Source organism: Phoca vitulina, unplaced genomic scaffold, assembly GCF_004348235.1.
Source record: "Phoca vitulina isolate PV1807 unplaced genomic scaffold, GSC_HSeal_1.0 scaffold18, whole genome shotgun sequence".
Taxonomy (NCBI): Eukaryota; Metazoa; Chordata; class Mammalia; order Carnivora; family Phocidae; genus Phoca; species Phoca vitulina.
Window position 1 is genome coordinate 23,896,151 of NW_022589721.1, and position 23,047 is coordinate 23,919,197.

Consider the following 23,047-nt stretch of genomic DNA (forward strand, 5'->3'; position numbering starts at 1 on the left):
CAGGGAAGGGATGAGAAGAGAAGGCACGTGGGCAGAGGAAGGGCAGTTTATGACATGCTGGAGGGAAGACTGGGTGAGATGGTGAAGGATCTCCTCAACCACCATGCTATGGAGTTTGAACTTGCCTCCTGAAGGCAGTAACAAGTAAACAGAAGCTTCTCAGCAAAGGAGAGACATAATTAGATGTGTTTTATATCAAGATCACTCTGATGACAGTGTCCAATATGGACTACAGTGGGAATGAGAATGGGGGCCCGCAGACCACTGAAGTTGCTGTGCAGTCCAGGGGAGAGATAATGAGAACCTGCTTTAGGAAACTGGCAGTGGAGAGCAAGAATGGGCGCCAGAATTAAGATACTGATGTTTAGGGGCACCTGGGTGGCTCAGTTGGTTAAGCGACTGCCTTCGGCTCAGGTCATGGTCTCAGGGTCCTGGGATTGAGCCCCACATCAGGCTCCTTGCTCAGGGTGGGGGGAGCCTGCTTCTCCCTCTCCCTCTGCCTGCTACTCTGCCTGCTGGTGCTCTCTCTTTCTCTGTCACATAAATAAAATCTTTAAATAAAAAAAAGATACTGATGTTGAATCTACAGGAGTTTGTGACTAGTTGCATCTGGGGGAAGAAGCAGCAGAAGCTGTGGGACGTGACCCTGACACTCCTAGCTTAGCAGAGCAACTGGAAGGTGATACCACTCAATCCCAATACCTTCACATAGTTTTCATTCCTGTCCTCTTCCCACCTTTACCCATGTGAATGCACGTTGCTTCAATTACTATCAGATACGTGCAACTATTTCCCAATACCGTTTCATATTTCTACAGTCACATTTATCATTTTAATGGCTGCAGAACATTGCATCATGTTGAAATAGCTCCATTTCCTTCAGTTACTAAAGGTTCACACCCTGCATGCCTGGTTTACCCTAGACTCATTTGGTTCTGAGCATTTTGCAAGGGATGGGTTGAGCGAGGGAAGAGAGCCTTTAGGTGAAGGGTGTTGGAAAACTGTGGCCACAAGGGCCAGCAAAGCTGCAACTCTCGTGGGAGACGACTGGGCAAATGCACTGCGCAGAGAACTGCAGAGCTGTGGAAAAGAGCACGTCAGCCTACCATTTACTCACTCATCCAGCAATTCATTCTCGTGAAGCCAAGGACAATACAGCAGAGCCCAAACCCCCTCAAAGCTCTGGATTCAGCCTAGCCAGGGTCTAAATCCTGTTCTACACCTTATAGAAGTTACTCAAACTCTCAGAGCCTGTCTCCCCACAAGTTTGTTGTAAAGATGAACCCAGCAAAAATTTACAAAACACCTGGGATGGAACTAAGCATGTGTTAAGTTCAATAATGATTTTCGGTCTTGGTCCTTTCCCTATGCTTTCTTGACTCCCAACATTTTCTTGAGTTTCTGAGCAAACCCTCCAGGCAACAATGCGTGTACTAGAGGTCAGAGCCTGAATCTGCCAGAGTGAACCAGGGCCACTCATGTGACCTCACTAACCTTTCACTTCCCATCTGGGAAACCAGCCTAAGAACCTCATTCACAGGAATGTTGCAAAGCTCTCATAAGTACTATATAGGAAAATATGTTCAAAGCCCCAAGGCACAGTGTCATTAATGACTATTACTGCTGTTATAGACATTGCTGTATTCTAGATCTCTCCCCATTAAAAAAAAAATCTATCTATCTATCTATCTATCTATCTTAGATATGTATCTATATTATACACCCTCCACATGAGTTCCTTGGACTGAAGTTTCTGGTTAAAGGATCTGACCACTATTATTGTTCTTTATTTGCGTTGCTCAGATTGCTCTTAGAGAGGACTCTGGATGGTGCTACCATAGTTAACTCAAAATCACCGTATAAGTCCTCAACCTAACATTCAGGGACTTCTATCAACTACTTCCTTCATCCTCTTGGTGGAAGGAATGAATACTTGAGGAAAGAAGCACCCTCCCCAACATTTCCAGGATGGCCAGGGGTCCAAAGGCTAAGGACTAAGACTCTAGTGTCCTGCCTTATGCCTGAGCACCAATGGACGAGAGTTTCACGAATCCAGAAGAAGACAGGGGAAGGAGGCCTGGGCATCCCCAGGGCAGCACTAAAGGCCTGTCCAGCATGAAAGATGGCATCAGAGCTCCTACCCAAAAGCAACAGAGTACAAAGCCAACAACTCAAACCCTAACACACTCCTGACACTCCTGTTATCTAGCAAAACATTAACCAATCTCTCAGGAGTCATAAAGTTGTCCTTAGGGCCGTATTTCCCCAGAGGCTCTGTCTATGAGCCTCTGTCACGTTCCCAAATGTAACATTTCTCACCAGTGGGCAGTTCCACAACATCCACTTTGGCCAGCCCTCTGGGCGACCTGCAGGAAGGTGGCAGGTTCTCACAGCTGGTCCTTCCCTGTGCTTCCAATATGCCTTCCAGCCTCTTCAAGTGGCTGTTTCTTGGCCTTCCAGTTTAAGGGTCACCTCCTCAAAGTGGTCCTCGCCATCGCCCCACCCCCACCTCCTGTCACTCGTTCCTGCAGGTCACTGGCTTTTTTTCCCTCACAGTACTTATTACAACCTGTAAATATTTTTATTTTCTAGCTTAAAAATGTTTTTATTCTTTTTCTTTAAGATTTTATTTATTTGAGAGAGAGAGTGAGAGAGAGAGCAAGAGCGGGAAGGAAGGGCAGAGGGAGAGGGACAAGCAAATTCCCCACTGAACAGGGAGCCCAACGCAGGGCTCGATCTCAGGACCCCCCTGGAGCATGACCTGAGCTGAAAGCAGACGCTTCACTGACTGAGCCACCCAGGCGACCCTTAAAAATGTTTTTAAAGAGCCTCCCACGAAAACACCACCTCTGTGAAGGCAGAGGCCGGGGCTATCTTGCCCACTCCAACACCTGTCACTGTGCGCACCCAGCTCCTCGGAGACCCTCAGTAAGTATGCAGAATGATTGGGTAAAAAAGGGAGGTTCCCAGCCCCCCAACACACACCTTCCTTTCACCCTAACTATACAAATAACACATGTTGACTGCAGAAAAAATTTGAAAACACAGATGAGCAAAAGGAAGAAAATATAAACACTTACGATCCAACCTCCCACCATGTGGACACCCTTCCAAATGTTTTTTTCTATATCTATATAAAGATAATGCATATATTTTTATAAAAATGGTTCATATTCTAAACTAATCTGCTGCATTTCATCTCATGGTATATCTTAATCACCTTTCCTTAATAAAAGTACTTCAGCTGCCCTGTTGTGAAAAGCTCTATACCACTCAGCCTGTCGCTACACCATAAAGGATGTAACACATCTCCTCATGTTGAGCTAAAGGGGAGGTTTCTTTAATGCCAATAAAGGTAACATGTTTTAATACAGCACTTCCCTCTTGACAAGCTTCCCATTTTTGCCTCTGTGTTTGTATTGCTTTGGAGCTTGTATTTCTACAGAACCGTACTCCCCACCGCCCATTCACCACCTGGAGTTATTAGAGTCCCTGTCAACTGCAGAAGCAAAATTGTTTGCAACGGGAAAAGCTGCCGTCTGACGAAGCCAGGATGATGCCTCGGAGTTCAGTATTTAAAGTCAATAATTTTTATTTAAGAAAAAAAAAAAAAAGAATCTGCTGCTGATATAGGGGACAGAAATAAAGAGTGTAGTTTCTTGCCAAGATTTTAATGTAAAAAGAGGAAGAGACTTTCTGCAAGCCATGGCTTTGCCTCCCCAGCCCTGCCCTGAGGCAGTTTTTCCCTAGAGGGACAGGCTGGTGGCTCACAGCGTTTATTGATGTCCTAAGCAGTCCACAGTCCAAAGCCCATTGCCCCATTTGGAGACAAAGAGCTGGCTGCAGAAAAACCCAAGAGGGCATGCTCAGGATGCACTGCCTTTTCCCACCAGCAGCACTTTGAGCCCAGCCCCTGGTGGGGTTTCAGGAGCCACTTCGCATTTTCAGCTCTGACAGTCACTCCCCTCCAGGAGGAAAGGCCTCCCCAGGCCCACCTGGTGAAGCAGACCAGAAGAACAGACCCCATTCCAGCAGGAAGGCTCAGTGCCCAAGGGCACTCGCTGTCTTGCCCACCTGCCCGCCCCCACTGTGGCTGGGCCAACTTATCAAGATGCACAGGCCCAGGAGGGGGTCACCTGAAGGAGGGGGCAAGATATCGTCAAATTAGAAACGGCACCAGACAATGGGAGGGAGAGGAACAGCTGGGTGGGCCATCTGTTCCTGGACCTCACCCTGCGGTGACCCAAACACCCAAACCAAGGTTCATCTCTGTTGCTCCACCCATCTTTATATAGCACCCCATCCGGGTGAGAGGACAACTTTATCTGTAAAGAAAGAGACTCCCCAATGGTGTCAAGGGTCATCAAGTTATCCATGCCATTTTCAAAAGCTTCTTGGTGCATTTTACAGAAACACTGCGGTTGGAGAAAAGAGATGGGTTTGCTTTGAAACATCATGGCAGAAGGAACTACCACCACCACGCCCTCACATCGATTGCTTCGTTTCTGCCGGTTTTGAACAAAGTGATTTCCACCCATTTCATAAACTCAATCTTTATAATGACAGTTTTCAGATGAGAAATGAGGTACAAGGAATGTAAGTATTTAGTGGGCGGTCACAAAGCTACTAAGACATGGAACCAGGATTTGAGCCAGGTATTAGCAGCTGGTTACTTGGCCTCGGTCACGCTGTTCTCCTTGCCTCCCGTCCCCCCTTCCTCAGATCTCTCTGCAAACATTCATTACACCACTCAGTGTCCAAGCTCCAGCTAAAATGCTAGGCTACTCATGCATAAAACAGGCACAATACCACCTAATTCACCGTTATTGTGAGGATTAACTGAAATAACAGACGGAACCTAAGAAACTGCTAACATTCACCCACGTTTTACCCTAAAAACAGCAATTGCATACAGTTAAACCTAATATGTCAACATTCTTGGAAAACTCTTAAGTGTCTAAATAAATGTGCATTACTGATTATCTTGATTTTTGAAATCTGCAGCTTTTGTACCCAAACTTGGAAGGCTGTCCATCACGGTGACTAAGTACCCAGACCTGAGTCTGAATGCCTTCATTGTGTCATCTGTAAAAAATAGGGAAGTAACAGTACTCGCTGTCAGAATTAAGTTATTTCATGCAAAGCACTTAGCACAGTGCCTGGCAAATGTAAGTGCTTGATAAATATTAGCCTCTTCTATTATTTATTATTATTACTGTTATTATTAACTTGCTTTCATTAAGATGGTATTGTTGTAAAGCTGCCCACTATAGCATTATTTATAATAGAAACCAGAAACAAATTCAATTTCCCACAAGAGGGAAACAGCATAGCAGGGTTCTGAAAGACCTGTCTCTAGAATTAACAAAAATCAATTTAATTAAAATTTAAAAGCCCCCGCTTTGCCACTTAGGGGCTGTATAATTTTAAGCAAGTCATTTCTTTTCTCTGGACCTGTTTTTCCTCACCTCAAAAATGAAGGATTTGCTCTCAATGATTCATAAGTCCTCTCCAGACTTAAAGTTTATAGTTCTAAGGCTCTAAATGCTCTAAATAAAATACAATCCATCAACATCAAGGGTAATATACAACCCCTAAGTACACAGGAAGATGGTAGCAACATGAGAAAATATTTTATAAATACTCCCAACCTTCTTTAATCCTCCGGTTTCTTTCTGCAACAGTGGTCACCTCTTAAGAGAATTTGTATTATGCGTGTTGTCTCTCTCCATGAACCAGGTGGAAGCTTCAAGAAGAGCAGGGATTTATGTCTGGTTTGTTCACTGATGCATCTACCCTAGCCATTATAACGATGCCCAGCACATAGTAGGAGCTCAATTAACATTTGCTGGTTGGAAATTTGTGACTATTCTAGAAGAGCAAAGTACAAAACTGTATATATAATAGAATGCCATTAATATACAATATGTATCCCCGTGGAGAAATGGCAGGCTCAAAGAGGTTAAAATGAGAGAGTAGGGATGAAATATTTTTTTAAATTTTCCTTCAATCTTTTGAACAATTTTCTTTAAAAAGATGGCCTTCAAAAAGGGAAGTGCGTAGCCAGAAGAAAGATAAAAGAGAAATAGAAGAAGTGGCCAAGGGGGCGGGGAGTAACTCTGAAGGAGGGCGTAAGGAAGGGCGGGTGGTGCCGAAGCAAATAGAAGGCTCTCTTAATGGAAATAGAATCAGAGGGGTAGAAAGAAAACTAGGTAATAAGATGCAGAAAAGAAAAGCCGATTTATCTTGGACTTTTAATTACAAGCTATTATCTCTTAAAGTATTCCCAAGTTGATAGGCTTCCCCCATTAATTGCCTCAATCGATGGAAGCTTTAGTGAATTTGAGCACAAAGGGGCACTTGGGACTGTTACCTGTTACTCTTCCCACAGGTTCTAAGCCTTCTTTTGATCTGCTGCTGTGGATATAAGAAGGACGCGTCCCACATACTAAGGTTAACTGGTGAGCTATAGGCCTTTTCATTAACCACCTGATCAACAATTCCATACCCACTTTGGGGCTGGGGGGAGACACCGAGTATAGGAAACAGCCTTCCCTTCCGGGGGATAAAAGACACACTGCCTTACTACAATACAGAGCAACACACAACTGCCAAAGAAATGATACAGACATATGGCCTGGAGATTTTAATGGAAAGAATAATTCCTTTGGCTTTGGGGAATTAGAAGGGAAGGGGCAAGAAGTTTTCCAAGGAAGGCCTGGTGTCCTGAACTTTATCAACTCACAGGAACCCTAGTGCTATTTGCAGACTTAATCTTGAACCCTTCACCTGTTCCCATCTTGCATCTGATCGTACATGACTCTTAATGCCTCCAGCTTCCCCAACTGCTTTCCTGAGCTCTTCATCATGTCCATGCATTTGAACTTTAAGCAAACTAGGTTAGATGCCCTGCTATGAGAGTGCTCAGGACCCTGTGCTTCTTGTTTATAACCCATACATAATTATGATCACACAGTGATTTGTGTACTTCCTTAAACACTGGGAGCCCCACAGGGGCAGAGCCCATGCTGTTTTGTCACCACTGTATCCCCAGTGCTGGTACAGAGCTGGGCACAGTCCTGGCATAAGGCATGCACTCAAACAGGTGCAGCTGGTCAAACCTGGTCAAGCTGGTCAAGCACTGGTCCAGCCTGAGTTATCCCAGTCCTAGGGCCATCACCCTACTCCAGACTCCCAACATGGACACAGCCCTAAAACCAGACAGATGAGCAACGCAAGGAGATGAGATATAAACCCTCCCCACCCAAGTCGCCAAAATGATTAGGTGTCTAACCAACTAGCTGAAATTCAGAACAATGGGTATGTCTGAGACGAGCTTACAGTGTGAAAAAGTTTTAAGTTTTGGGGCGCCTGGGTGGCTCAGTTGGTTAAGCGACTGCCTTCGGCTCAGGTCATGATCCTGGAGTCCCGGGATCGAGTCCCACATCAGGCTCCCTGCTCAGCAGGGAGTCTGCTTCTCCCTCTGACCCTCCTCCCTCTCATGCTCTCTGTCTCTCATTGTCTCTCTCGAAAATAAATAAAATCTTAAAAAAAAAAAAAAGTTTTAAGTTTTGAGGCTACAGAAGAAAAGATATTGCATATGATTTAAAAAAAACAAAAAACCAACAAAAAAAAACCCACCACCTTTCTAAGAGAGAACCAATAGGGTCCAAGTTAAGAAGCAGCTTAGCTGGTTTAGCTAGCTTGCTCTCTAAAATCCTGGTGCTGATTTCATGTTAGAGCACAGGTTTAATGAGAAAGCATCCCTCCTTCTATTTTAATGCACAAACCAAGGTAGAGAGGAGAATGCTACCTTGCCCAAGCTCTGGTCTGTCTGCAGTAGCCATTTCAGTATTTACTTAGCATTTTTATTTAACAGGACACTTGCATTAATGAGTACCTGATGAATCACCTCATTTTAGACATGTAAGTGACCTTGGAAATCACCTTCAATCCAACGTTTTACACTGAAGAGAACTGAAGGCCCAAGAGGGGCTCAGAGGGGTCTCCTGGGAACACGATCCCCAAGGCCTGGACTCAGAGTGAGAGTCAGAGATGGGCTGAGTTCATTTCCAATGGTTGGATCCAAAGGTTGAGGCATCAAGAGAGTCCCGTAAAAAAAAAAACCTCTACTAATAAGCATTTGTACAACATTAGGTGTGGTGTCTGGTGTGATCTTTTATGGTAAATGAAGTGGATTAAAGCATTATGCATATTTGGTCCTTCATTACACACAAATCTCTCCCAAAGTGGGGGGAAAATGTTAGGAGACATGTACCAAATGATAAAGAAACAAGTGGAAATGCAGGTTGTATGGGACTTCTCAATCACCCATAAGAGCGGGGAATGACGTCTTTCTCGGTACTAATACTAAACTGATTATAGAGCTCCTATAAATACTACTTCTTGCTATTGGGTCTTTGCCTGTGCTATTCTCTGTGCTATGAACACCCTTCACAACACTACCACACCTCCCGGCCAAACTCCTGCCTACCCACCAAGACTCCAGCCAGGCATCCCTATGGATGTTGGGTAAGCGTTTCACTATCACTTAGCTCCTGTTATTACCTTACAGTAACACATGGCCCTACTGATGCCCAACAGTCCTTCTAGGATGTGTCAAGAAGACTAGCAATTGTATGACGTTCCTACGGCACCATGTATCCCATTGAGAAAAGCACTACAAACATACAAGGTAATGTTTTATTAATTTATTTAACCTGATTCCTTGAAACACTGAGTGATTTTGATGGATGAATCAACCAACCCAAGATTAATAGCTTGGTTTACTACACTCATTTCTCTTTCCAAGCCACAAGCCAAAATAAACTCACTCTCAATTTATAACTTTGCAAAATGTGCTTTTGCGTATCGACTCCTGAATCCACTGTGGTTATTAAAAGGACGGTTGCATCCATCAGGATGGGCCAGGTTATGCTGTGGTAACGAACAACCCTTGAGTCTCAGCCCCAATGATGACCACAGTGGTCATTCTGGGGTCAATAAGATTAGCCCAACAACTCCATCTTTCTGGACTATACCTGACAATCTGGATTAAGCAGCTCTGTGGCTGACATCAGTTTAAAAGATATGACCCCCTTCTTTTCCTTCTCCAACTGCCTACAGAGCTGTCTGCCAGGGCTGCAGTATGGATTAGATGTGACAATGTTTGGTATACACCCAGGAAACTGCCGGGCAGATACAAAGCAGTCAGTAAATGATAATGATGGCTAGTACCATTGTCATTACCACTATCCCTACTCCTCTTCAGATAATAACAGGGATGTTATTATTACAATTTTCATAGACCAGTGGTTCTTGAGCTTGTCTGCAAACTGGAATCACCCAGAGAGCTTAAAATCGATTAGTGCTTGTGGCCCACCCCCAGAGTTGGTGAATTAATTCATCTATACTACGTCCTGGGCTTTGGAACTTTAAAAGATCCCCAAATGGGGCGCCTGGGTGGCTCAGTTGGTTAAGCAACTGCCTTCGGCTCAGGTCACGATCCTGGAGTCCCGGGATCGAGTCCCGCATCGGGCTCCCTGCTTGGCGGGGAGTCTGCTTCTCCCTCTGACCCTCCTCCCTCTCATGCTCTCTGTCTCTCATTCTCTCTCAAATGAATAAATAAAATCTTTAAAAAAATAAAATAAATAAATAAATAAATAAAAGATCCCCAAGTGATTCTAATATGCAGATGAGTTTGAGAACCACTGTGATATACAGACACCAGATTCATATCTATACTTATATGTATTTGCACGTGCACGCATTCACAAGTGCATATACAAGCTGGCCAGATTCTAGGAATCCTGCCCCCTCTATGATAGTGGTGGTCACATCAGTCAGAATGAGTTAGGTTATGCTGTGGTAACAACAACAACAAAAAAAACCCCTAAATACTAGTCCTAATGACAACCATGGTAGTCACCCTCTAGAGTCTGCAAGATGAGCTCAGCAATCCCTCCTGACACCTAAGCCTAAGCATCTACCCTCAGGACTTTCCTGTTTCCTCTTCTGTACTTCACCTTTTTCCAAGGTCCAGTTTAATGAGTTTGCCAGGCCCAGAGTAAATCAGAACCAAAGAAACATACTGGTATGGACAGACTGGGAGAAGATCTGTCCAGAAGAGGACCACTGAAGACTATTAGTAATGGAGACTATGCTTTGTTCGGCTCTCTGTCCCCAGGACCCAAAACATGGTAGACAATTTAATAGAAATTTGGATAGGTAAATTCATTATCATCAGTAATAACCTGAAAAAAATGGAAGGCAGACACAAGAACTCCAAAAACCAGTATCTAACTTGAAAGTCTTATGTGTCAACTTGTCACCAGCCACCATTTTTATTAATTTCTCCCAGGATGAAACCATGTCCAGCGGGGTGCAAGTAAATGAGGTCAGGATATCTATGAATAAACCAGTGCTCTTTCCCATGGGCAGCAAAGCTCAAGACATGCACGGTAGGTGCAGGGGGCAATAAGAACACAGACATTTCCCCACCAGCACCTGCATGAGTTTTGGTAAATCATCTCCTGCTCTGTTGGATGTTATATCTCTGCAGAGTCCGGAGAAAACCAGAAAATCCGGCTTGCACGCCCTTGTTTTGGCAGTTTAATTTAGGAATCACACTGGCTTTACATAAACTCTTCACCAAAAAATGTATTCTGTATTTTGACACATGAGTGAACTTGAGCCCAGGGGAAAGAAACATTGTATACGGTTACATAATAGTTACTCTATTACTTTAAAACCAAATGGAAGCCTCAGGCAGCAAAGTCAAAAGCAGAGAGAAATCATTTTTGTAAAATTATCTGAATGCAACCATCTCTTCCGATGCATTGTGAGTTGACAATGGTTCTGCTCTTCTCAGAAGCTCAATTATAGGTTGCTTATCTGGACCTCGGAGAGGAGTTTTCCTCCCCTCTAGAGTTAGTTAAAGGAAAAAAAAAGCAGGCAGAATTCCACAAATAAAAGCCTGAAATGAAAAGCAGTAACTACTCCCAAGGCCCTGCTTGTTGTAGAGGCGTCATTAGATGAAACTTTGCAGGGTCTCTGGTAACCATCTACTTTCTCTACAACCATCACAGAAAGGAGAGGAAGGAATGTGGGATGCACAGCCTCAAAACACCTTGCTCTCTTAGGCGTGTGGCTGCTGGTGACTTAGCCTCTCTCTGAACTTGTTTCTTCATCTGTGAAATGGAAATACCTACTTGACAGGGGTGTTATAAGAACTAAGGAAACACATAAAGTGCCTAGCGTTCAGTAAATGTAGTAAATGCCCTTCCTCTGATCACTGCCAAAGTCTCAGGAAGCTCACTAGAAGGCGAGCTTTTTAAGAGAAAGGCCTCCCCCCACCCCCGCCTTTTTTTAAGAGAAGGGACCTTGCTCATTTTCCTACACCCACATCCTACACACTACCCCCTTATGGACTGTAGCTGTGTCTTCAGCATCCATTCTATTCTTCCCACCAAGCAGCATCCTTCAGTCATTCGGTCCTCATTTGTCAGTTCCAGGGATGATGAGTCCTGACTGGTCTAAGCCAATCAGTGTTATCCCATTTCCTCTGCCACCATAATGGATTGAGATGGAGGCGTCCTGAGATGATCCCATCAGAGGGAAGCTCAGAAATTTTGTTCAGTGGCCCTGGGAGAGATGGTAGCTCTTCCTCCCATGGATGTGATCCAACAAGCATGTGGTCTGAGAGGTACCAGCAGCCAGGTCACCACATTGGACAGCTCTCCTCTACACTCCTGGAACACACCTATTCTCTTCCTGATGTGTGCTAGCGTTGAACAAAGCTGCTAGCAGCCCTCTCACCACTATGAAGGGAGTCAACCTGAGAACAAAGCCAACAGACACAAGTGCGGAGCCCAGAGAATCACCAAGAAATGAAGCCAGAGCCCTGATCAAAGTGTGCCTGAAACCTATCCCCTATGTGAATCACTCAACTGCTCCTATCAATTATCCAGTTTGAACTAGGTTTTCTGTCCCTTTCAACTCAAAGCACCCTAACTGATACATCCACGTGCATGGCTCAATGAATCACCGAGCAAGGGAGTATGCAGAGATATCATCACTCTTCTAATGATTTAACTCAGACTTCAAGTTCCCTGGGAGTAGGAGCCCTCATTGGTCTTGGCTAGCCAGTATCCCAGGCCTAACAGAGTTTCTGGACAAGGCCCTCAATAAATACTTTTTTAAATAGGTGAATGGAATGAAACTGACATTTCATTCCATAGCCTTTTAAAGCCGTACTCCCCAGATGTATCTGGAACAGAGGAACATGAAGAAGGAGCTCACAGAACTGGGAGCCATCAGACAGGCCTGAGCTCAAATCACAGATCCAACTGAGCCTCAGAGTCCTCCCCTACAAAATGAGGATGTTAATACCTACCTTCCCAGGCAAGGAGAGCCATGCAAAAGTACCTAAGGTCGCATTCAAGAAATATGTATTTCCCTCCTTCTGTTTGGCTAACCCTGCTTCATACGGTGAGTCCTAGTCTGGGGTTCAAAAATAGGGTCATCATATGTATACAATATGGGCCAGACCCCAGATTACTCAGCAGAGCCAGGCCTGGAAGGGTGAGGACAGGTAATGCATACCCTGAGCCTCCCATCCCTCAACATCCACCCATTCCCTTCAGGAGAGGGATCCTAGGCAGAGGGCATATATCAACTAGGCCTCTGGCTGTGGTGTTCCTCTTTGCTTTGCTGGTTGCTTCCCGACAGAGGCAGGGGACAGGAGGAATCAGCAGTCCTGGCACTGGGGCTGCTGATCTAACCATTTACAGATGAGGTGGAGCTCAGCTAGACAGTCAGCTCCAGGAGGGCAGGAGCTTTGCCTCATTCACCAGTACACCCCCGGCACCCAGTAAAAGATTTCCTGAGTACATGAATGAAGGAGTGAGTGGATGAACAGGGAGTGATGAAATCAGGATTCTCAGAATAGAACGGTAGTAAAACCCTCCTAGTGCACACACTGCTGGTTATGTAGCAGGCAAACCCAAGCCCAGAAATGAGAGAGGACTTCTGAGGCTGGCACACGGGGACTGAATTCTGGCCCAAGGATTCCAGTGCCTCGGTCTGAGCCACAGGTTCTTTCTCTGACAAGGGCCATTATCAAGATTAAGTAAGAATTTTTTTTAATGCAGCTACAAACAGGGAAAAAAGGTTGACAGAATATATGCCCAGGTAATAATAACAATTAGCCTTCGATGGTAAGATTATAGGAGAGCATTTATTTTTCTCTTTTGTGTGCCTTTTTGGCTTTTCTATAATGAGCATAAATGGACTGTCTAATAACAACAAAATGAAAATAAAAGCGGGGAAATGATGATCCAAGTGTCTAGCCCAGCACCTAAGACATAAAGTGGGGACCCAGCAAAGGCTCCCTTTCTAGGAATGCCCTTCAGATGGTTGGAAACGGCTTTCACATGTCTCCTATTTCTTGTTAAATATTTCAGCTAATTTAATGTCATCCTCACAGGACTTGATTTCAAGGCTCTCTTTTATCCTTCCTCTGTGCGAAGACTCCATCTGTTAAAACCCCCTGCTAGGTATTGTATAACCAGCTCACAGAATCAGCAGCACGCTCCTGTTTGCTCATTCATCTGTTAATTCATTCACTGAGTAAACACTGGTTAAAAACCGACCCTATTGGACATCTTTGCTTTTGCTTTACCCAACCCTCCCTCCATGCACAAAGGGTTCCCAGGCTTTCCTGGGGGAATATCCACCTCCCCTCACCTCAGTCCTTGCACTCTGGGAGGTGCAGACCCTACCCCAGCTCCTTCAGGGGGCGGGCATTTGATCCAGGATGGCCAATCAGACCATCGCGTTTGCCTAGGACAGGAATTGGTCCGGGGATGGGCATGTGACTCAGATAAGACCAATCAGAAACATGAAGACTCAATTCTGGGACTTTTCTTGAACTGTTGGAAAAGTGCCCTTTTTTTTTCTTCTGCTAGAAGTACTGATAGCCATCTTGCCACCACAGCCCAAAAAGTAATGGTAGGTGATGCTGAGGGATGGAAAAAACTGTGTAAGCCTTCGCAACACCGTTTAAACCACGCCTGGATCTCCATCCCTGGACTTTCCAATGGCATAAATCCCCTTTCTGTGGAAGGCAGTTCAAGTTGGGGTTCTACTTGGAGGTCAAAAGAATCCTGGCTGATGAACTCTGAAGGGCTGTGACATATGCTGCCCACTGGCTATGCACAGAGGAAGCGGGATGATCCAGGCCATCGTTCCTGGCACTCAGCCTGATGTGGAGCCGGCTACAAACAGCTACAATTATTTAAAGCCAGTAAGATAACTGCCTTAATTAAATACTACACGGAACAAGAGGAGCATAGCGTGGGGAGAACCAGGAAAGGCCTCATACAAGAAACAGCAGTGAAACCAACTTTGCATCTGCACTCAGGCAGGGGAGATAGAATTACTATTTGGGGAGTTAGGAGAACACTGCTGATACACATCCAGCTCCCAGTAAACTAAAACCACTACATTCCCCATCACACAAGGGCAGTGATACTTAAAGTACTTAAGGGCACTCTCTGAATGAGCCCACAACAGCGTCTCGAGACACAGCAAAGTGCCGATGTCAAACAGTCCTCACTGGCAAGAATTTCATCTGAATGTTACAGATGATGGCACACTCTTAAATAATACTCAGGTCCGTTTTTGTGATTTCGATGTTATAAACTTTTCATTCCAGTCCTCTTGCCCATGTGGATTACAGCTGATCAAATCACAACATTGTAACAACAGCCCTCTTGAGATGAATAACCTGTTTACAGCATTTGTTACCAAATGATAAGGAAGAGAGAAGAGAGCAAGCGTCTGGTTCCATAAAACGCTCGGTGATGGGTTAGAAATGTGGCTGGCTACAGGAAACAACAGGAAAAGTACCTCTGGGAACATCTTTTTTTGCTAAGAAAGGCCCTGAAGGTGGCCTTTTTAAGGGAGCAAAGTTAGAGTCCTTTAGCCCTCCGATGCATACACAAGAGTTGGGAAGATAATAATGAGTCAGAAAAGGACACCGCAGGACACAATCTCCTGGCCTTTGCTGTTTCTCAACACATCGGTGATTCATTTGGTCCACAAACAGCTCCAACTTTCCAGAGCAAGGAGTCCTACAAATGGAAAAATTAATACTGACAGAACACTTGCATGTGGTCTCAAGAGAGGTGCCAGGGACTAGAGGCAGGACAGGCTTGAGAGCCCTTCCAGATAACCTCGATTTCTGAGAAGCAGCTGGGTCACCTCTGCCCTGAAACACTTGAAAGATTGCTGTGACTCTCACCACCTCTGCTGCATACCACATGACCTTGCACAAAGACTTCTCCTCCCCTCTCCTGCAAATGGGACTTCCGTGGATCACACGTGCACTGGGCAACTGCTAGGGTCCAGGCAGAGCCTACCAATGCACAGACCCACAGCGTACGGGCATGAGAGCACTGAGCTAGAAACGATGGGGTGGTGCCTGGCGCTCAGCATGTGCTCAATAAACACCGGGCATCAGCAACCACACGGAAATCTGCCAATCTCCTCTAAAAAGGAGAGGGGCTTTCACGTTGAAAACTCCCAAACTGAAGTTTTTTGTAAACTAGTTTATTTTTAACAGAAAGGATACTATATGCGTATGTTTTAAAATTCAAAAACATAGGTGCCTGGGTGGCTCAGTTGGTTAAGCGACTGCCTTCGGCTCAGGTCATGATCCTGGAGTCCCGGGATCGAGTCCTGCATCGGGCTCCCTGCTCAGCAGGGAGTCTGCTTCTCCCTCTGACCCTCCTCCCTCTCATGCTCTCTCTCTATCATTCTCTCTCTCTCTCAATAAATAAATAAAAATCTTTAAAAAAAATAAAAAATTCAAAAACATATGCAAGATATACAACATCTTCTATCCACTCTAGACCCCAATCCCTTAAGCATTCCCCCGAAGAGGTAAACAGTATTCCCTACAACCACCTTCTTTCTTGGTGTCTGCCAGCGACAGTCTCCGCATAATCAAGCACGTGATGTGTGTGGGTGGGTGTGTAGATACACTTTTACCTCCCACTTTTCCCACACATGGGAACATACCACATACACTTCTCTGCATGTTGTTTTTTTTTTTTTTAACTTAAGAATGTATCCTGGAGATCACCCCTTCTTAGTAAACATGACCTACTATTTTAAACAGTGGCCCAGTATCCCACTCTAAGAATATACCATAATTGATTCAATCAATCCCCCACCAGCAATACAATTCAGCTGCTTCCAGGGTCTTGCTGTTACAAACAATGGTGAAATGAATATACATTACATACATCTTCACATACACCATGTTTGACTATAAGAAAGATAGGATTTGTAAGATAAAATCTTTGAAGAAGAATTCAGGGCCAAGCAGTTAGAAATAGCAGATAGTACCAAACTGCCCTTCAAAGATGCTGTACTCAGGGTTCAGTCGGCTGAATGTCCGACTCTTGATTTCAGCTCTGGTCATGATCTCAGGGTCATGGGATTGAGCCCCACGTGGGGCTCCACGCTCAGCAGGGAGTCTGCTTGGGGATTCTCTCCCTCTCCCCCTGTTCGCACATGCTTTTTCTCTAAAATACATAAAATACATCTTTAAAAAAATCACATAGATGCTGTACTCATTTTCACTGTTCCCCATAGTGTGATAAGTATGCCACTTTCCCCACCCATATTCACAAAATGTTTCCTTTTTTTTTGAAGATTTTATTTATTTGAGAGAGAGAACAAGTGGGGAGAGGGACAGAGGGAGAGGAAAAAGCAGGCTCCCCACTGAGCAGGGAGCCTGACGTGGGGCTTGATCCCAGGACCCCGGGATTGTGACCTGAGCCAAAGGCAGACACCTAACCCACTGAGCCACCCAGGTGCCCTGTTTCATTTTTTTTAAATACAAGGGAAGAAAGGGGGCCAGAGCTCCACTCTTGTCCCATTGTCTCTCCCTCCCGCTGTGGTACCACACATGACAAGCACAAGCACACATGACAAGCACACATGGCAAGAACTTCCTGTAAGTTCTACCCTGGGATGCACAACCCAGAAATCACAGTTTAAAAACAGAATGCAGGGGCGCCTGGGTGGCTCAGTCAGTTAAAGCGTCTGCCTTCGGCTCAGGTCACGGTCCCAGAGTCCTGGGATCGAGTCCCGCATCCTTGCTCAGTGGGGAGCCTGCTTCTCCCTCTGCCTGCCGCTCCACCCTGCTTGTGCACGTGCGTGCTCTCTCCCTCTCTCTCTGACAAATAAATAAGTAAAATCTTAAAAAATAAAAATAAAAACAAAATACACATCAGAGCCACTGGTGTGCTGAAGCTGGCTCACACCAACTAAAGAGAGCTTAGTGGGCATATTTCTTCCCAATTCTGGGTTCAGGGACATCAGGTGGGTAGCTTGAAACTGGTCATGGGAAATATTTATACCACAGAAATCAGCAAATGCTACAAAGCAAAGGTTCTTTTTCCCCCCAGAGAGACCTTTGTCAAACGTATCAGCACATCAGTGTAAACTACAGTGTAAACTGAGCCTCTGCCATCGTTCTTTGAATATTTCTGCCCTCAATAGGGCCACAAATTCTTGTGACTTGGTCACAAATTCTTGGAACTTAAGGACTGGAGGAGATCTGAAGGGACATCAAATCATTGTGACATCTTTTTTTTTTTTTCATTGTGTCTTCGAATACTGTCTCTCCCCGGCCCGTCTGTTTAGATATAAGCAACCGCCTCTCATTCTCTATTCTATATCACTTTATCAATATTGTGTATTCCCATCTCTTTATTGTTTAGTGCTTATTTTTGAGGATGGTCTACAGTATAATAATGACACACCCAGACTCCAGACTACACGAGGCAGCCCGGGGTCAAATCCCAGCTCTATCCTTACCAGCTGACCTTGGGCAAGCGGCATATACTACCATGCCTTAGCTTCCTCGTCCATAAAATACATGTGATATTGATCGTGCCTTCCTTCTAACTGCGTTCTGAGGATTAAATGAGTTCATGTATGTACATACCATAGCACCTGGCACACACTAATGACTTAACAAATGTAAACTATTACCACTGTCTTCCAGCTCACTAATTATTTCTTTGGCTGTATCTAATGTGTCAGTTAACCCTTTTGTTGGATTTTAATGGGTGACTGTTTTTCATTTGAATTTGGCTGCCTTACAAATCAACCTATTCTTTTTCATCTTTCTTTACGTTTCTCTTAATATCATCTTTAGTCATTAATTATTTTAAATACGCTATTTTATAGTCTCTTTTAGATGGTTCTATTACTTCCAACTTGAAGCAGTTCATTTCCTGGATAGCTCATATTTTTTAACTGTGAACTCATGCTCAGAAGGAGTTCTTTCTCTGGGAGTCCTGTTAGGTCTGGGTTGTTGAATATCCTTATGGAGTGATTTTGTGTTTGCACTGGGAATTTACATGGCACTAGACCAGCTTTTATGTTCATTTTTCATCTGAAAGGGGTCTCCTAATCTCAAACACAATAAAAATGAAGATTCCACAACTACATATGGTTTTTAATTTCTTGTTGGTGACTTTTTCCACTCAAGGCAAACTTCCTCTCTATTTTGCTGGACAGTAGAGTTTTTCTGGTCTCTCTACATGAAGAAGTGTGATGTTTACGGCTCCCAGTCCTCAATTCCACCTTGGCCCCGAATCTCATTTTAGACCCACTGTGGTATTAAAATCAGAACGCCCAGACTCTATGGCCTTTTCCTGGGTACAAAAGCCCCACAAGCTTCATGACTTCAGCCATGGCTGCAGCCCACATAACCATTTGGCTTAATATTCTCTCTTCATTTCTGACTCTTGTGGACTTCCCTTTCTGATGAGCTCCCCTAGATGCACATCTTCTATTTCAGCCCACTCTGTGTTCGTATCAGGAAAGACACACAAATCAGCATAGACCGCCATGTTGGCAGAGTGTTCTAGGTCTCCAAGTCTAACATAGCAACCTACTGGTGCTTGAGTTCTGTCCACATTACAATGACAGCTTACTCAAGGGTTAGCTTCCAAAGTCAGCACAGATATGAAAACTGAAAGGAGTCAAAATTCTCCTTGAAAATCCCACAATAAGATCTCACAATGGAGACTGACAAACCATCTCCCAACACAGGTCCAATACAGGCAGTGTCCCTTCAGCACTGGATGTGGTTTCTTAGGTTGAGTACCAGAAGAAAGAGCTGGTTTGGATTTCAGAGCTGTGTTGTAGGATAATTAAAATCTATAAATGTAAGAAACACACTTGATGGCACAAGATGCTCACACTCTAAAAAGCCATTGGAACAAAGAGTGACAGAAGGAACAGCAGATCTGTCTCTCATTCACACTCACTCCAAGAGAGACGCCTGTTGGGTGGAATGACAGGATCACCCACGCTATTTAATGTGTTATTTTTATCTGTACTTTGTTTTTGTTGAGTAAGTATATTCGGATCTAGATAAGTCTGAAGCAGAAATCTATGATAGGATGGATATAGGACTTCTGTAGGTCAGAATAGTGGTTAGCCCTGGGGCAGGACTAACTGTGAAGGGGCATGAGAGAATGTCCTGAAAAGATGGGAATACTGAATGCCCTGTCTGGGTGGGGACAAGGTGGGGTGGCATATTAAGAATTCATCAAGGGGCACCTGGCTGGCTCAGCTGGTAGAGCATGTGACTCTTGATCTTGGGTTTGTAAATTTGAGCCCCATGTTGGGTGTAGAGATTACTTAAAAATAAAATCTTAAAAAAAAAAGATTTGTGCATTTTACAGTATGTAAGTTATACCTCCATGAACATAAAAGTTACAAGCATGCATGAGAGACTGATGCACAGTATCCTGCCACCTGATCTCCATTCTACGGCTAAAGCTCTGCAGAAGCTAGCCAGCCAAACTCAGGGCAGTGAGCAGACCAGGAAGACGAGGGACCAAAGAGGCAGAAAAAGGAAGTGCCTGGCGGAGGTAGAGGGCACTGAGGCTCACCAAATTGGTTTTCCATGAGAGCCTCCCAGCAGTTAAGAGCCCTTGCTCTCCATCCAGACTGCTTGGATGTGAATACTCGCTCTACCCCTGCCACGCACTGTTTGCGTCCCCGCCAAATTCCTATGTTGAAACCTAAGCTCTAATGGGATGGTGTTAGGAGGTGGGGCTTTCAGGAGTGATTAGGTCCTGAGGATGGAGCCTCATGAATGGGATTTGCATCCCTGATGACAGAGACCCCAGAGAGCTCCCTCACCCTTTCTGCCATGTGAGGTGATAGCGGAAAAAATGGCCATCTGTGAACGAGGAAGCAGGCACCACTAAACACTGAATCTGCCCACACCTTGATCTTGGACTTGTCAGCCTCCAGAACTGTAAGAATCAAGTTTCTACTGTTTAGTGCCCCCCAGTCTGTGGTATTCTGTTATAACAGCCCAGATGGACTAAGACAACCCCATGCATTTGGAGTGAATTTGGGCAAGTTACTTTTCTTCTTTGAACCTCAACTTTCTCTTGAAATTTAAACAAGATAATTCAGACAAAGCTCTTGGCACAAGGTCAGCTCTTCAACAGTGCTCAGTAACTGTCAACTATTATTACTGTTACTGATCACAGGAGGCTGAGAGTGTCTCCTGCCCTCCAAGGATCTCATTTAAATTAATCATTTAACCTGATAACCTGGTAGGTTCTCTAAATATTCATGGAGTGAATGAAAGAAAGCACCTCGATTCTAATTTCAACAGAAGCAGAAGGTTCTTCTTTCTACTGAACTGAAATCCATGTCCTGGCCTGATATTACCATCCACTTTAATTTTTCTTCACAGTGCAGTAGTGAAGAACACAGGCTCTGAGGCTGACGGCCATGGTCAAATCCACCGTTACTTACCAACTTGGTAACCTTGAACGAATAACTCAAACTCCAGGCCTCAGTTTCTTCTCCTGCAAAACAGAGGTGCAAAGGTTAAGCAAGTAACAACAGACCTGAGCACATGGTAAGCCCCCAGTAAATGCTTGCCACTATTGGTCTTCCCATACCAAAGAGTCTGGGAATAACAACTCCAAATTCCATTTCTTCAGACCATTAAAGTCTACAAGAGCATGTTTTGCAAACATCTTTCTCATTTAATGTTCAAAGTAGTTTTATGTATTACAAATAAAGAAATGGAGATTCAAAAAAAAATGGAGATTCAGAGAAATTAAGTAACTTGCTGATGGTTTGCACAGCAGAGTAAAGAGCAAAGACGCAAACCGAAATCCTATAACTGAGGGACAGTGTGGCTGGACTGTGTGGTCCGGGGGACCAAGGTTGGGGACAGGCTGTCCTTCCAAATTCAGAATTCTAAGATAAAGGATGCTGGAACTCTGAGTTACAACCGCATATCCTGGTCCCAGCGAAATACTCAGCCCAACTTGAGTTTGATCTGGTCTGAATCATTCTATCCCTGAATCACTTCCTGTTTTAGGTTTCTTCTTGGCTGAGAAAGGAAAACAAACACGTACAGCACCCTGTCCTTGTCACCCTCAACATCTCTTGCAGCAGAAGCTTATGAATCAAAGGGAGTTTTCATAAAACCATACTTAACCAACGTCCCACGGAGCTCCGTCACCAGCAGGAGCGTGAAGATGGCAACAACGTCTGCGGCGTCTAGACATGATTGTGCAGAAGAGAACCAGAATGCCTTTTTCTGGCCTTTATTTTGATTACATCTTTAGCTGCCTTAGTGTGTTCTCTGTGCTTTTCATCGGGTGCTGAACCACAGGAAACCACTCCACCAGCCCCGCTTTATTCACAAAAGGTTTGGGGGCTGAGCCTGATTGTGGTAGGAGGATGCTGCGGGCTGATCAGGTCAACCCCTTGTGCCCCTCCTCCCATCTCTCCTCTGGTTTCCCAGCACAGGTTTTCTTGTTGTTCTGGTTCCATGAGTAAGGTTTAAAATTCCCTTTATTTTTAAAATATTTTTTATTTTTTATACATATTTTTTAAGATTTTATTTATTTATTTGACAGAGAGAGAGGGAGAGCACAAGCAAGGGGAGCGGCAGAGGGAGAGGGAAATGCAGGCTCCCCGCTGAGCAGGGAGCCTGACGCGGGGCTCCATCCCAGGACCCTGGGATCATAACCTGAGCCGAAGGCAGATGCTTAACTAACTGAGCCACCCAGGTGCCCCCAAAAAATTTTATTTTATTTAATTTTTTAAGTAATCTCTACACCCAACGTGGGGCTCGAACTCACAATCCTGAGATCAAGAGTCGCACGCTCTACCGACTGAGCCAGCCAGGCACCCCTAAAATTCCCTTTCAAATCATGATCACAGAACTGCTTGGTGTCCAAGAAAGATGGGAATTTAAGAACCATCTAAGCATACTTACAAGCTCTGTGCTTGAGTGTGTGCAACACACGGCCCGTGCTCTGCAGGGGAGTGTGTGCACACCACACACACGTGCGCACACGAACACACCATACTACGGTTCTCCGAACTCCTCTCCCTATCTCTTCCAGTTACATTACATAAAGGATTATTTTTCTTTCTTTCAAATTTTTTGACCAGATTTACAAAATAGAGAATGGAAGCAAGCTGTTCTCTTGGGGAAATTTCAGGGCCTTGGGGAAAAAAGACACAGAAATCAGAAAAAGGGCACTAACTCTCAGAAAACCCTTTTTCTTTTTTTTAGTTTAAGAACACAAAGAGTAAGCTGCCACAGCATCACCTAGAGATAAACCCAGGAGACAGCAAGTAGCTCCCCGAGAAGGAAAGTGGCAAGGGGGACTTGTTTTCATTTCCATGATAGGGACTGTGGCTCTAGAAACCAGATCTGATCTTGTCTCCTCTTTAGACTCACACCATGAGCTCCAGCCCCTGCTCAGTCTCTCAGAGCTCGTGAATTAGTGGACCAATGAGAGGCAGACAAGCAATTACAACAGACTATGAAAAAGTGAGCACCAGTGGTGAGCACGGTGTTGGGCAATCACAGAAGGCAAGTGGGGGATATAAGAAAGGCTTCCCTGAGGAGGTGATATCTAAGCTAAAAACGAAAAGACAAGTTAGAATTTGCCTAGCCCAGGCA

The 23,047-nt window shown here is 44.6% G+C and overlaps 1 protein-coding gene across 6 annotated transcripts in view; it reads right to left on the minus strand.

Annotated features, from left to right (window-relative positions):
• The window catches only part of CYRIB (CYFIP related Rac1 interactor B), a 144,628-nt gene that overhangs the window by 83,599 nt on the left and 37,982 nt on the right, over positions 1-23,047 (minus strand). For 2 of the 6 annotated variants that reach the window (XM_032415854.1, XM_032415851.1), the window contains exon 1: positions 20,869-21,910. The gene's annotated coding sequence lies outside the window, so the exon portion shown is untranslated. Of the gene's footprint in view, positions 1-20,868; positions 21,912-23,047 lie in introns of those variants that run through there. The other 4 variants (XM_032415857.1, XM_032415852.1, XM_032415860.1 and 1 more) reach the window with 2 other exon arrangements.